The following is a 16,008-nucleotide window of genomic DNA, read 5'->3' as shown; positions in this document are numbered from 1 at the left end:
TCAAACAATTCAATCTCCAAAATGTTTGTCAATGGCATCTCATTCCTCCTTGATATATTTCCAGTCCATTGGCCTTTATCACAGTGCTTCACATAAGCACAAGTATCCTTAAATAGTGTAGTCCAAAAGAAACCTCCTTGCAAAATCTTTATTGCAGTACATGAACCACCAAAGTGTCCCCCATTTGGAGATGAATGGCAATGATACAAGATCTTAGCAATATTGCTTTCAACTACACACTTTCCGATTATATTATATACGTATTATTTAAACAAAAACGAATCCTCCCAAAGATAATACCGACCATCATGAAGGAATTTTTTCCTTTGTTGGTATGTCATTTCTCGAGGAATTATTCCACATGCAAGATAATTGGCAAAATCAGCAAACTAGGGTATTTCATGAATTCGAGTTACCTCAAATAAGTGTTCATCTGGGAAATTCTTGTTGATAGGCACACATGACTGAGTTACCTAAAATAAGTGTTCATCTTGCTCCAACCTCGACAGATGATCAGCTATTTGATTTTTGACACATTTTCTGTCTTGAATCTTAAGGTCAAATTCTTGGAGTAAAAGTATCCAATGAATTAGCCTTGATTTTGCATCTTTCTTTGTGAGCAAGTATTTAATGGTCGTATAATTGCATTGGGCTCCCATCAAAGTTCTAGTTGCATAGTAAATAGAGTGAAACACTTTATTTCTTCTTTGACCCATCGTAGCTCCAACAGCATAGTCACTTGCATCACACATCAACTCAAAAGGTGAGTTCCAATCAGGTGTAACGATTATTGGGGTTGAGATTAACCACTTCTTTAGATCTTCAAAAACTTCCAAACATGCTTTGTTGAAATCAAACACTGTATCTTTCTCTATCAACAAACACAACGGTTTAGAAATTTTCGAGAAATCTTTGATAAACCTTCGATAAAAATCGGCATGGCCTAAGAAACTTTTGACTCCTTTCACATTCATTGGGGCCGGTAATCTTTCAGTTACGTTCACCTTTGCTTTATCGACTTTAATTCCTTTCTTTGAGATCTTATGCCCCTTCCTTGCCCATAAAATGACATTTTTCCCAATTAAGGATAAGATTCGTCTTTTCAAATCTCTTCAGTACCTTAGCTAAATTACTCAAAAAAATATCATAAGTGTTATCTAAAACAGAAAAAATCATCCATGAAAACCTCAACAAAATTTTAAACCATATCAGTAAATATTACCATCATGCATCATTGAAAAGTTACAGGTGCATTGTATAAAGTAAAAGGCATTCGCCTAAAAGCAAACGTACTGTATGGACAAGTAAAGGTTGTTTTATGTTGGTCCTCCAGGGCTACAACTATTTGGTTATATCCCGAATAGCCATCTAAAAAATAATAAAATTCATTACCTGCCAGTCGGTCTAACATCTGATCCATAAAAGGCAATGAAAAATGGTCTTTCCGAGTAGCTTTGTTCAACTTTCTGTAATCAATACAGATTCGCCAACCGGTAACAGTTCTCGTTGGAATTAACTTGTTACGCTCATTTTCAACAATTGTGATTCCACCTTTCTTTGACACACACTGCACCGAACTTAACCACGGACTATCTGAAATAGGATAGATGATTCCTGTATCTAACCATTTGATCACTTCCTTTCTCATAACTTTTTTCATAATAGGATTGAGCCTCCTTTGCCCATTAATTCGAGCTCTTTTACCTTCTTCTAAAATGATTTTATGTATGCAAAAAGAATGGCTTATACCTTGAATGTCAGCTATGGTCCAACCAATTGCTTTCTTAAATTTCTTTAAAACAGTAATTAGTTGCTCCTCTTGATCTTTCGTCAATTCTGCTAAAATAATCACAGGCAAAATAGAACAATCACCTAAATAAACGTATTTTAAATAGGAAGGAAGTACCTTTAGTTCGAGTGTAGGTGGTTCTTCAATTGACAACTTGGGTTGCACAAATTCTCTAACTTCTAACTCCAATGGTTCAAACCGTGTGGATTGAATAAAATTTCCCAAATTGGCTTCCATCAAAACCATGTTTTATTTACCTTCTTCATCCTCCAAAGGGTTAAGATCTAAGGTTTTCTCCAGTAGATCTTCTTCAAAATTGCTTTCCATAGAAACTAAGGTTTCTATCTCTTCCATAACTGAACACTCATCTGCCAGATCAGAAAATTTCATCGCTTTAAGAATGTTAAAGGTTACCTGTTTTGAACATGCATGGTGAGTTCTCCTTTTTGCACATCAACTAATGTTCTTCCCGTGGCTAAGAAAGCTCTCCCAAGGATGATCAGAACTTCCTTGTTTGCTTCAAAATCTAAGACAATTAAATCAACAGGAAAAATAAATTTATCGACTCTTTCCAAAACATCCTCGATCTTCCCTTAAGGATATGCTAAAGATCAATCCGCTAGCTGAAACGTCATAGTTGTAGGTACTACTTCACCTATCCCTAACATCTTGAAAATAGACTTAGGCATCAAGTTGATACTCGATCCTAAGTCACAGAAAGCTTTACCACAGCAAGACTCACCAATTTTAGAGGGTATAGTAAAGCTTCCTAGGTCTTTCAATTTCGGTGGCAGTTTGTTCTGCAGGAACGCACTGCACTCCTTTGTCAAGGCAACAATCTCATACTCACTCAGTCATTTCTTCTTGGACAGTTTATCCTTCATAAACTTTACATAATTCAGTATTTGTTCTAAAGCCTCGATCAACAGAATATTGACGTGTAGCTACTTCAGAACATCCAAAAACTTCTTAAATTGCACCTCTTGTTTCTGCTTGTGTTGCTACAATCTTTGCGGATATGGAGGCATGGAACTTTTGGTTGAACTAGACAACTTTTTTGAGTAGGTAAATCTGCATCCAAAAAAGATGTTAAAATATCTAAATTCAATAAGTTAGGGTTTTCCTTGTCAGACTTTGTAGATTTTGATTCTTTTGGTGTAGGAACTTCAACATCTGGTTGATTCTTCTCAACGGGCTTATCTTCTTCATCAATCAATCGGGGTTCTAGAATTTTACCACTTCGCAATGCCACTGCCTTGATATGTTCTTTACGCAAATTTCTTGGATTCTCAATATCATTTGGCAAGGTTCCTTGCGGTCTATTACGTAGCTCCGTAACTAACTGACCCATTTGGTTTTCCAATTTTTTCAGTGTTGCTGCATGGCTTTGGATCAAAGCGTCATTCTTTGTCATGTACGCTTTCAACAAGTTTTCCAAACTGTTTGATGCCTCAGCTTGAGGTGATTTGGGAGCTTACTGATTAAACCCTTGAGATTGGTTGGGTCTTTACTGTAATAAGTTGTTGTTCGGTCCATTTCCTTGGTTGCTACAAGAAAAGTTAGGATGATTACGCCATAAAGGATTGTAGAAGTTGGACTAGGGTCATTGTCCACTCCTATTTTGATATTGGTTCCCCATATAGTACACTAACTCAGAATTTGATGGACAATTCTCAAAAGAATGACCTTCCCCACAGTATACATAGGAAACTACTTCAAACGGACTTGGTGGCTGAGCTGCAAAATTATTAGTACTATTAGCGGTTAACTATTTTAACATAGAGGAAATGGACGATACCTGAGCTGATAACGAAGTGAGGAAGTTAACTTCATGAACTCCGGGTACGCGTCTTCCTGAAGCTGTTTGATTTGTTGGCCATTGATAGTTATTACTGGCGATCCTCTCGATGATCTCATAAGCCTCATTATAAGACTTAGACAAAATTGCACCATTCGTGAAAGCATCTACCATCAATCTTGTATGTGCATTAAGGCCATTATAGAATGTCTCCAATAGGATACAAAGAGGAATCCCATGATGAGGACACTTACGAAGTAACTCCTTGAATCACTCCTAAGCCCCATACAAAGACTCGTCATCCAATTGTTGGAATGTTATGAGCTCGTACCTTAACTTGGTGGCAATGAATTGAGCCATGCTCGTGCTAGATGGGAAATACTTAACTAAAAATCTATCTGCTAATTCTTGCCATGTAGATATGGAACTTGGTGGTAATGAATAGAGTCATGCTCGTGCTCGATCTCGCAATGAATATGGAAACAACTTCAACCTCAGTGCGTTTTCAGTCACACCGGCTATCTTAAACGAATTACTCACCTCCATAAACAATCGAAGGTAGACTTTAAACTGGGTTGCCTCAATATCTGGCCTTCTAATTCCCAGGTTTAACTTACTGAAAAGTGGCACAACATATTGTCTGATGCATCGATCCCTATCATCGACAATGAGGATGGGATTTCGTACATGATTGGCTTCATTACTTTGGTCTTGATTCTAATTTCCAAGGTCATCTCGACTTGTCTTTGATCTGTTCATTCATGTCTTCTTTGTCTAAACGTTCGTTCAATTTCAGGGTCTACAGGAAGTAAATCAATAATTCGATCTATGCTCATAAACTTCTGAAAGGAAAATCACAAAAATTAAAAAGAATAAGTTAATAATGTTAGAAATAAATCAAATTGGAAGTAAATAATTTCACGAAAAAAATGACAATGCCAACAGTTGACAATCCCCGACAACTGCGCCAAAAACTTGTAACGCGTAGGTTTGTGCAAGTGTACACAATCGTTATCAAGTAATAAGTAAGTATCAAGTTATCATCTCCACAGGGATTTTATTTGTGCTGTCATTTAATTTGTAAAATTATATTAATAATTTGGTAAATAAAAACACAATATAGTTATGAAGTGGTGATTAAAATATATTATACTAAATGCAATGATCCCTAATGCAAATTATCCTAAGTATGCAAACTATATGAATGAAATAAATTTTAGTAAAATTAAACACAATTTGCAACAATTATAACATAAATAAACTAGGACAATTACTTTAATCAAACTTAATTTATTGTCAACATGCTTAATAACATTCGGAAAAACATTTCATGGCAACTCGATCTTTCATGAGTTTGGAAACCACATTAGGTCCTTTCGGAATCATTTACTTAATAAATACACATTTTACTGATCCTTATTTACTAAGGGTTTCTTAGCATTTGTGTGAGGTAATAGGGACGTGTCAGATTTGAAACAATTTAATCACACAAATCTAAAAACTATGTAGATAATAGAGCTTGGTTAGAGTTGTTATGTAACCTACAATTTAATCGGGTTAGGATCTAAATTGAGCATGCGCATTTTAATTATGGGTCCATTAGCCGATGTCTGGTTAGGATCGCCCAGCTAATTTAGGTGCATTTCAATCACGTATGAACAAAATACAGACTTAATTTTAATTGAAAACATGATCGATTGAGGCACAAATATTATAAGCATGAATCAAATAAATATTATTTAATCAAAGCAATCATCCTAGCTTAAATAAAATTAAGCTGACATTTTTGCAAACAAGAACAAAGAACACATAACAATCATCTTTATATTAAATTAAAGAAAAGAAAGATTAAACCCAATTCAGAGTGGCTGTCACCCAAGACTCTGACTGACGAGGCTCCTTAATACCTTTGCTTTGCTCCTTTGCTGATAGCTCTCCAAGGTGGCCGACCAAGGGTTTTTTTAAGATGCTTAATTGCTAAAATCACTATGAAGAGATGATGCTAGGCATGGGAATGGAAAAGGCTTAGAAAATTTTGAGAAAAGAGAGAATGATGCTTGAAGGATGATTGAGGGATGATGAGTGAAGGAATGAGAGGGTCTTATTTATAGGTGAGGAGAGAGAGATAGTTTGCTAAAAATATGAGTTTTCATCTTTTGAAGCATCTTCAATGGGTGGCCGGTTATAAATTGAGCAAGTTGAGTTGATTTTTCTTTGATTCTTGGTCAATTTGAGTGCCACAACAACTCATGACTGAGACTCGGTCAAGTGCAAATCTTCAGGTAAATCTCTAATTTCTTCAACTCTTCAAGGACCTTATACAATTAAACCAAAGAGTGGTTTATAGACAGCCATGTGCAACCGAATTTTGGGTTGACTTGGTCTCAATTTTGGATTGTTTTGTAATCCAACAAAGTTATCAGACCTGTCCAGAATAAGTCAACAAGTTAGAGGACCAAAGAATAAGATTTATCCAATTTAATTAATTAATTAAAACCCAAATTATTAATGAAATATTTTTAAAATGAATTATTAAATATAATTTTATATTTTATTATTTAATTTAATCATGCATGGCCCACTTTATGTCTTAAAAATATAATATACAAATTAATATAAAATAAGCCATTTATTTGCCTGAAAATTATATAATAAAGCATAAAATCGTATTTTAATAATTCTACATCCTAATTTCATATTTTCACATATTTTATCAATTTATTAAACAATTACTGTTTTAACAATGGATTTAAGTAAAAAGGTGATAAATTATATAAGAAAAATCCTATATATTTTTCCGTTTACAATAACATAAGCAAAAAATGCTTCACAACCCTGGTTAATCAACGTATCTACCTTTATCCTGAGATTATTCGGGCAAGATCAACTGATTTCATACCTTTCACTTCTGTTTCTTCACCATTTGAATCTTATATCATTAACTTTTTCTTCCGGCAATCAATAATTACAGCATGCTCTGACAACCAATCCATTCCCAAAATCACACCAAATTCATCAATTGGCATCAACAATAGATCGGCCGAAAATATTTTACCCAGAATCTCAATAGGGCATTGCCTACATACTTGATTTACTATCACCGAATGTCCAATCAAATTTGGAACATTAATTATAACCTCAGATATCTCAACTATTAGGTTCTCTTTATTAATCAACCCAGTTCTCATGTATGAATGTGTAAAACCTGGATCTATCAATACATGAATAGATACAAAAATAGAGAAAAGAATATCAAAAACAACATCAATGGCATCTCCTTCCTCTCTAGTCCTGACAGTATAAACTTTAGCAGGAATAGTAGCCTCTGCACGACTTGCAGATGAACTAGTGACTCTCCCCTGACTATCTTTTCCACTAGCACCACCTCGAGTACTACCACGACCTCGAAGTGCAAAAGATGATCTCTAAAATGACACAAGGGTAACATCAACCGACTTTGAACAATTTCGAAAATAATGCTCCATTGAACCACATCTAATACACACTCCGGTCTTATGCTGACACTCTCCTTTATGACTCTTCCCACAATAATCGCACTGTGGTATCCAAACAGGACGACCAAAATGATCTATTCTGACTATTAAAGCAGATGATTGTCTAGATCGACTTCTACCCTTAACACCAATCTAAAGCGTAGTGGATCTCGCTTGGCTTCTAAAATCTCTAGCTTGTTTGGAAGGTGGTTGTGAGCTAGAACTAATCCACTTTCTTTTTATCTAACCCCATTGTTTGCTCTACCATTTTCACTCTTTCTACCATATCAGCAATTTTCGTAATCCTATGAGAATGTTTGCAGCTAGCTTCATCAGTAAGAACCAATTCTGAAGTATACTTGGACCGGCGAAGAAATTCTCATTCATACCTGGACAGACAAATAAATGCCCAATAAACTCTTTCTTCCTTTCTTCTAAATACAATTCTCCAGCATACTTCTTGTTAAACTCGTTCTGAAACAACTCTCAATTAATCTGATCTGCACAATGGGAACAAACCACTGTTCTCCACCAATAAAGGGCATCTCCTTACAGTAGAGACACAACACACTTCAAACACTTGGCTGAGGTGCATTATAATTGTTCGAATATACTTTCAACTGATTCTAACCATTCTTCAACAATAGAGGGATCAAGACTTTTCACACCTCTAAGCTCAGTGGCCCTATGTTTTCTTAATTTTTTAATCAAAGACCCTCTCTGTCTAGTGGGAGGTGCAGGTTGAGGTGTAATACCAACAACCCTTTGTAATAAATCAGCAATAATACGCAGTAATGGATCATCACCTTGAGCCGACTGTCTTTGTCTAGAAATTCTTGGCGACTGATGAACACTAGATTCATCTTCACCAAGTGCATTGGGTCTATTTTTGTATTCTATTCTTGTTCCATACTATCTCCCGATTTATTGATTATTTTACTATACAAAATTTCAAACAAAGCAATTTCAGCATTTGATTTCATCTCAAGCTGAATATTTAATAATGACATGTACACTAGACTTCATATACATAATACAACACTTTTTTACTCATCCGGTAGCAAATCTGGATAGCTCTGATACCACTCAAATGTGACACCTTATACCTGACCTAGTTGTTAGATTCGAATATAAAATGTCACATTTTGTTGTTGAAGCAACTCATTTTTCCATTTTTTTAAAAGAAAACGTATTGGTAAAATTATTTTATAAAAATTTTAGTATCATTTTTTCCTATTTTACATAAAACTCCCTACAAAATTTAGATTTCACAAAATATCCACATTTAAATAACCTCCCAAATAAATTCTTAGCACTGCGATTTCTCAAAACATTTCAATAAACTAGATTTCCCCGCTTTACTATTTTATCAAAACATTAGTTATGCAGTACTAGCAAAGAAAACATAACGAAAATATTTAAATTCAGTTTACGACATAGTATTATATATATACAAGCCTAGGTACATGCCATTTACATCAACTATAAAGTAAAATTTTCACCAACATTGTTTGAGCTGAACTTCGATTCTTCGGATGCTGCTGGAACGATCTAGCGAATCTAACTACCTGGGCATGGAAAAATAGATAAATCATACGCTGAGCAATATTTATGTTCAGTGGTGCTAATATCATATAAATCATTACATAAGTATTGAGCATAAATTAATTGATAGAAATAAATTAAAACATGATTATAAATATTATTAATAACATCCCAATAAAAAAATTCTAATATTAATAAACTTTAAAATTTTGTATATTGACAAATCGAATAAGGAAAATAAACTTTTTAATTAAATTCAAAATCATGTAATTAATTTAATTAACACAATTTGGAAATTCAAATAAATTTAAATTATGTTTTTTTTTATTTTCTTTCAATTTAGATCCCGTACTAAAGTTTAGACTTATAACCAGATATAAGAATCAGCCACCCTGAGTTGTTCAGCAACGATGACTATCAAAGTAGTCCACAACCCTCTGGGAATTGGGACTACCCTCGATCCTTTGGGAATTGGGGCTAATAATAACTACCCAATTTGACCTTTCCTCCCTCTATCCTCTAAGAATTGGTGAGTTCTAAATCCTTTTATATAAAAACTCTATGACACGCCAATTATATTTGATTTAGTCTAATATAGTGTAACGGGGTAAAAACCAAGTTTCATGATCCGTTTCAATTCAATTCCATTTTCATATCATTCTCATTTCAATTTCATTTCATGTTCAAATCATATATTACCTAATGTAAAATTAGACTTCCAATTCAAAACATGTTAAACATTTTCTTGTTCAATCATCCAAAATCATAATACTCAAATTCAAATCATAACAATGAATTTTCTAATTTAATCGTTTTAAAAAAACATAGCTTTTATCTCAAACATAATTTGATAAATTTTAGCTAAATCATTCAAACTCATCCAAAACTCATAAAAATAAAATAAAATAAAATAAAATAAAATAAATATAACTAGTCTTAGTAAACTAAATATTCTAAAGCTTTATGTAATGAAATAAGATATTAGCACAAACCAAAGTTTCAATCGCATTACTCCTTCTCTTTGCCTTTCTCCTAAAAGATGCTCGCTTCGTTTTTAGCTACAATAGGAGCAATTCAATACGAAACAATGTCATTTATCCATTCTAATACTAAAATGATTAAAAAAACTTAAATACGCATGGTTAAGGACAACTAAAGCTCCTTAGTCCAAAGCTCGTATATCTTTCGACTCGATTATCTGTTTTAAATTTCGTCTTCACCAGAGTACTCACTGCTTCACAAGCTATCATTTAGCACCAATATTACACAAAGTAGCCAATGTTCTCTACTTCCCCTTTAACATGGCCAAATACCAAGTAAACTTTCCATCTATTTTTATTTCTTTTTCACACTTCTAACAAATTAGAAATCATATTCTAATCATTTCCTATCCAAAATATACCTAATTCACTTAAGTTTTCTAAGCTTTCATCAACGTCCTTTAATGGCAAATTTGAAAATACATGGTAAAATAAAAAGTATTGGTACATATATGTAAAACAAGCTTCAAAGATTCAAAATCTATGAAAAATTTGAAAAAAATCATACCTTAAGCTTGAATTTGAAGGAAAAATAATGAAAGAAATTTTTGTCTTCCCCTTTTGTTTAGGTGAAAAGAAGAAAGAAATGAGAAAGATTTCATCTTTTTTTCTCTTTTTATATATATTATAATAGTAATTAATAGAATATTATTACTTATTAAAATATTATTATTAATAAAAATATCATTTAAAATCAATCATGAAACCATTGACTTTTTAAGTAATGGTAAAATTGTCATTAAGTCTTTTCCATCACAATAAAAAAGAATAATTGCACTTTAATCTCTATACTTTTCCATATTATTCAATTTAGTCCTTGAATTCAATAGCAAATTTTAACTTAACCATGTGCTCCTACTAATAATTCTCTATATTTTCATGTCAAACAGTTTCCTCTAAAACCGATTATAATTTCTTATACTACTATTTATTTATAGATCGCTTATTCAAGGACTTCTATTATAAATATTATTCTTCTCTTTTCTTTTTATTTATTTATTTTTTAAAGTGGGGATCTTACAACATTGGAGACCCCGAAAGATCATTTGCCCCAGTACATATTCATATGAACATCCTTGGGGATTTCAATGTTGTCAAATTCAAAATTTTTTATATAGCCCTCTCCAGTACTGCTCGACAATGGTACTTGTCACTTCCTCAGGGGTCGATCAACAAATTTAATCAGTTAGTCGAGTTATTCATGAGAAAATTTTTAGATAACAAGACTCCACAATAGTCCCTAGCTTATCTTATGTTTATTTACCAAAGGGAGAGCAAACCCTTCTACAGCTTCATGGAGAGGTTTAATGTTGCAACAATGATCACGAAGGCTGTCCTTAATGCCCTAGCCATTTAAGCTTTTATGGCTTGAACCACCCATAAATTACTCTGGTTTCACATCACTAGCAAACCTTCGGAGAAACTGTTACAATTATATGCGATGGTCCGTCATTTCATGGAAGGTGACTAGATAAACAATGATCAGGCTAAATCTTCATTTCCTTTGACCCAAGTGTCCTAATTTTCCAAGCAATCATCCCCACCATACCAATACTATCCTCTACGCCAATATCAACCTTAGTATAGAACTTACCCCCTGGTATGTAAAAGATAGTTTCAATAGTATAACCTCACCAAAGACCTCCCCATCACTCAGCACCCGTGTGAGAAAGTCACCCATAACAACACAAATGAGATAGCGTCTCATATAATTGTCACTGTACTTACCATCAGCTCAATTTCTCCTCGGTCATTATCTTTAACTAGGTTAAGAACCACAAAATCCTGCCAAATCCCCCAACCATGGCCTTCAATCAGTGCCAGGATGAGCCACCCTTTCATTTTCGATACCATAACAATATGCCTTCTCTTTGAACAAAATAAATAACCTTGAAGCTGAAGCTTCCAGGAATTGACACGATGACAAAGAGAAACAACTTGTAAGAGGTATTATTGATCTCTTGATTGAGGAAAATAGGAGTGGGTCACTTTTAATTTGAAGTAGAAAGTGCACTAACAGATTATCCTATCCATTTCTACAACGATAAAAAAGCCAAGGTCTTCTAATTCGAATTTGAGGTTTTCAAAGAAAGATAAGTGAGAGGTTCTACATGCGAAAAGGGATGATCCCCTTATCATTTCAGCCACTATTTTGTCCATCCAAGTTAGTAGAATCTTGGTAGACATAAGAAGCTCGGTGGACTTTTTAACAGTTAAGGCATTTCATAAGATGGGTTTTAAAGAAACAACATTAACAAAAGCAAGTCCAGTATATGGTTTCGCCAATCAGCCAATCACAATCAAGGGATCTATTATTGACCGGTTGCGTACGTGCGCATTAAAATAAATAATTTATGAAACCATTTTTAAAGTCCAGTTTTATTGCAAACATACAGGTCAATTGTAATATTTATAGTGTCTTAATGAAACACTGAAGTATTACAAGGATCGAACCTAAAGGAAGAGGTGATTGAGAAATAACTAGCATACATAATAAAGGCTAAGTGGCTTTTAATACGATTTTATATTCCATCGATTCATAAAAGATAAGTTTGCAAGAAAATTAAATATTCTACTCTAGGGACTAAATTGTAAGAAATGTAAACTAGACGGACTATCTAGCAAATGACTAATGAGGGTTGGTTGACTTTGATGTGGTTCACCAAATCTCAGACTAGAAACATAAATCGTGTAAATTACCAAGTGGCTCTCTTTTATCTTCTGATCTCAATTTTACCGACTTAGATGAATTAGACCTGATTTATCTTTTGGTCTCATTGATTAATCTGGGACGAACGAATGAGTGCGAGATAAGATCACCTTATAGTCTCACTTTATCTTATTATTCCTTTAGAAGCCTCACTTCCTAAGTTCTTAGTTCTATTCAAATTAGTCAAATTTGTTACAATTTAGTCTTTTCTTCAAAGATTTTAGTTTATCCACATCTCCATCAACCAACCTCCTTAAGGATTTAGCTATACATGCTCAAAGTCAAGAAAATAAACATAACAATGGAAAACAAAGCAACCATAAAAGTAAAACTTAAGAAAAATGTGAAAGTTGATGTTTTTATACAAGAAAACTTAAATAACATGAAACTAAAAGCATTTAACAAAGAAATTTAAAGCAATAAACATAAAAGGAACAAAATTTAATAGATTTGAAGTGAAATAAACTAAAATACATTAAACTAAAACTTAAAGAGTCTTAAAAATAAGGTACAAGGACTAAAAATATAAATAAATTTTAGCTACAGTGTTAACTAACATAAATAACATCAAGAAAAGAAGTAAATGCAAAAAAATAAACTTTAATCTAAGGTAGAAGAAAAGAAAAATAAAAACCCTAGAAAAATGCAGAGAAAAACTAAGGAAAACCTAGAGAAAACTAAACCTTAAACTAAGCTAAAATGTGTCTCCTCCTCAACAATTTTTGGTTTTTTTGAAGGGTGTTCTAATGATTTTTCAATGCCAAAATTGCCCATATATGGGCCTTGTGTGATTGGTGGGTCGGGTAGACAAAGGTTGCCCTTTTTTGTCCAAGTTTGTCCCTTTAACAAAGGCAATTTCACGATACCCAAAAGAGGATATCGCGATATCTCGGGCAATATTGAACTTAGAGGTCTTCCTTGAAAGGTGGGTATCGCGATACCCAAAGAGGATGTCGAGATACCACTAAAAGGTCTCATTGGTCTTCTATATTGTCGAAGGTATCACAATTCTAGGGGTTCGATACCGCGAAACCCTTGCCTTAAATGTCGTTTTCGCTCGTTTTTGACCTTTGAACATCCCTACATCACTTAAACACGCATTAGACCTCCCAATGACATTATTAGCCAATTTGGGTAAAAAAACAAAAATGAGAGATTTTCACTTATTACTCGAAACATATAAATACATGAAAATAACGAAAAACTAAGCTAAAAATTCTATTTTGCTAAAGAAAAAACTCCTTAACTGTGTAGAAAAAACCTAATTTGCCACATTGATTTGTGGCAAATCAATTACCCTTCTGGTAGTATTAGGCGATGGAGAACATATAGTACTAGATATGGTCAAATTTTTAGTGGTAGATCATCTAACCGCGTATAATGTGATATTTGGCAAGCCAATAATGTGGATGGTCGAGATGGCTGTCGAAATTTTCTGTATAATGGTTAAGTTTCCTACACTTATAAGGGAAGAATACCTAAAATGTGATTGACAGAAGGCTCGAGAATGTCATATAATTTCTCTAAGGCTTACAGAAGATCGAACAATTCTCCCTCCTCCTCTTGCATGTTGCAACCATATCCAATAAAATTCACTAACTAGAGTAAATTTGATTAGCAAAACAATTCTAGACCTTCTAGGTCTAGAAGTGAAACTTAAGGCCAACCTCTTAAAAGCTGAAGCTGTAAAAGTCATGGGATCTTTATCCTTAAGTATAGAAGATCCTAAGAGGGTCACAAAGATGATTGCAATCATTCAACCTACAAAAAAAGAGTTGCTGAGCTTCTTGCTAATTGAATGTAAGGATGTCTTTTCCTGGTCTACTGCTGATATGCCCTATATTCATCCTTCCATCATTCAACATTCTTCGAGGGTAGACCCTAATGCTGTTACACCCCTTACCCTATTTGATCACTGGACCTGAGCTAGAGGACGCTACCACAGTTTTCGGAACAATCACATACAATTTATATCATTAAATTAGATTAAAACTAACAATCATTTTATCTTTATATATGTAATAAGATTTAAACACAAAATAGGACTAAATCGAACATATGATATAATTGAATAGACTTGAGCATGCATAAGGACATAAAGTCAATGAGCAAAGAGCTAGAATCAGATACTTGCAGAAAACCCAATATCGACTAGCTCATAGTCGAATGAAGAGAAATTGCCATCGAGGTAAGAGATAGGCTCCTTTAGGTTTGGACGGAACATGGGCACCATGTGAAGGGACCTGAGTGGGACTTGCCATTCACGATTCGGAAGCCTATCATACTTTGTAATAAAATGCCAAGACTCCAGTCGTAATCCTCAAAGGTACTTGGCAAAAGAATTCCTAGAGTTGAAAGGCCAACAATGTTCACATTGTTTCTGCTGCCTAAGATCCCTTAAGTTGTCCGTCAGATACGTAGGAACATATGCCATTGCTCCTTGATCCCTGAGGTAATAATGAAACACCCTTCTGAAGGAAATATCTCGAGGAATGGCCAAATTCCCATTATGATCGATAAAGGTGTAAACATCAATCTCATCATGAAGTTCCTCCAACTTCAAACAATAAAGATAACAAAAGGGTATATACCTTTTCCATTCAACTTTAGAAGTTGAGAACAAGAAGCTTGCCTTTAAATCTTCATTAAGCTTGTTAATTGTTTCACATAACATTGCTTAGTAATAGAACTTCTTAAATATTTATTTTCAATATTCTCAAAAAATTATTCCATTAATTCAAAAACTAAAAAATTTATTTCAATGCTTTTTATGTTTCCATTCTATATATGTTTCATGACTATAACACTTATCATTAAACATTACATAACAAATGGTTAGTAATTAAGGATCATATTCTTTTCATTTTATTATCAAAACAATATATATAGTCATTCAAAACTAATTTTCAAACCATTTCGACCTTACTTTTGGTGGTAGATGATAACGAAGTCGCCAATAATTCATATGTATAAACTACTTTAATGCATCATTTAATAACTATGAACATATAAATTATAATGAATTTCCTTACCCTTTTACTTTCACCGAAACTTAAGAGATCAAACAAGGTTCCATCATCTCCTTCAAGCTCTCTTTCTAGTAAACCAAGGCTACTCAAACTTTTCTCACCACTGAATTATAGCTAATAAAATGGCCTCTCACCTTGGTTAGATTTTTCACTATCAATTTTATCAAATTTCCCCTCTAATTGGCTATGGTGATACACTGTTTGAGGATGAAGGCCAAGAAAATCCTGTTTCTCTTTACTTAGTTTTTTGCTTGAACGCCGAAAACATAGAAGAACGGAAAAGCTTCTCACCTTTTTTTCTATTTACTTTATACTTCTATTTATTTATTTTTTCTAATTCACCGAATGGAGGAGATTAAAACGATCTAGACAAAGTTCTACAAGCTTCTCCACACATTCTCTTTCTTCCACTTACTAAATCAATGGTTTACAACCATTTAAACATAAGGTTGGTGGGCTTTAATGGCAATGATGGAAAAGTCCACTAACATTATTTTAGGTTCGGTTAAACTACCCACTAAGGTCATGGCAAATAGCCACTTAAATCCATAAAATCTTCAAGCTTCTCGCTTTATTAATTTTAGATTTGACATGTCACTTTGT

General features: G+C 33.6%; 1 long non-coding RNA gene across 1 annotated transcript; it reads right to left on the bottom strand.

The window, feature by feature from the left end:
* Positions 1 to 6,793: 6,793 nt before the first annotated feature.
* Positions 6,794 to 15,770, bottom strand: LOC105801797 (uncharacterized). Its single transcript, XR_001136062.2, has 3 exons — positions 15,409 to 15,770; positions 14,507 to 14,823; positions 6,794 to 8,649 (listed from the first exon to the last, which is right to left on the bottom strand). It is a non-coding gene; the product is annotated as an uncharacterized LOC105801797 (long non-coding RNA).
* Positions 15,771 to 16,008: the final 238 nt, after the last annotated feature.

The sequence above is a fragment of the Gossypium raimondii genome, chromosome 7 (assembly GCF_025698545.1).
Source record: "Gossypium raimondii isolate GPD5lz chromosome 7, ASM2569854v1, whole genome shotgun sequence".
NCBI classification, from domain to species: Eukaryota; Viridiplantae; Streptophyta; class Magnoliopsida; order Malvales; family Malvaceae; genus Gossypium; species Gossypium raimondii.
The sequence above is the reverse complement of the archived record's forward strand: the minus strand, read 5'-3'. Positions and strand labels throughout refer to the sequence as shown.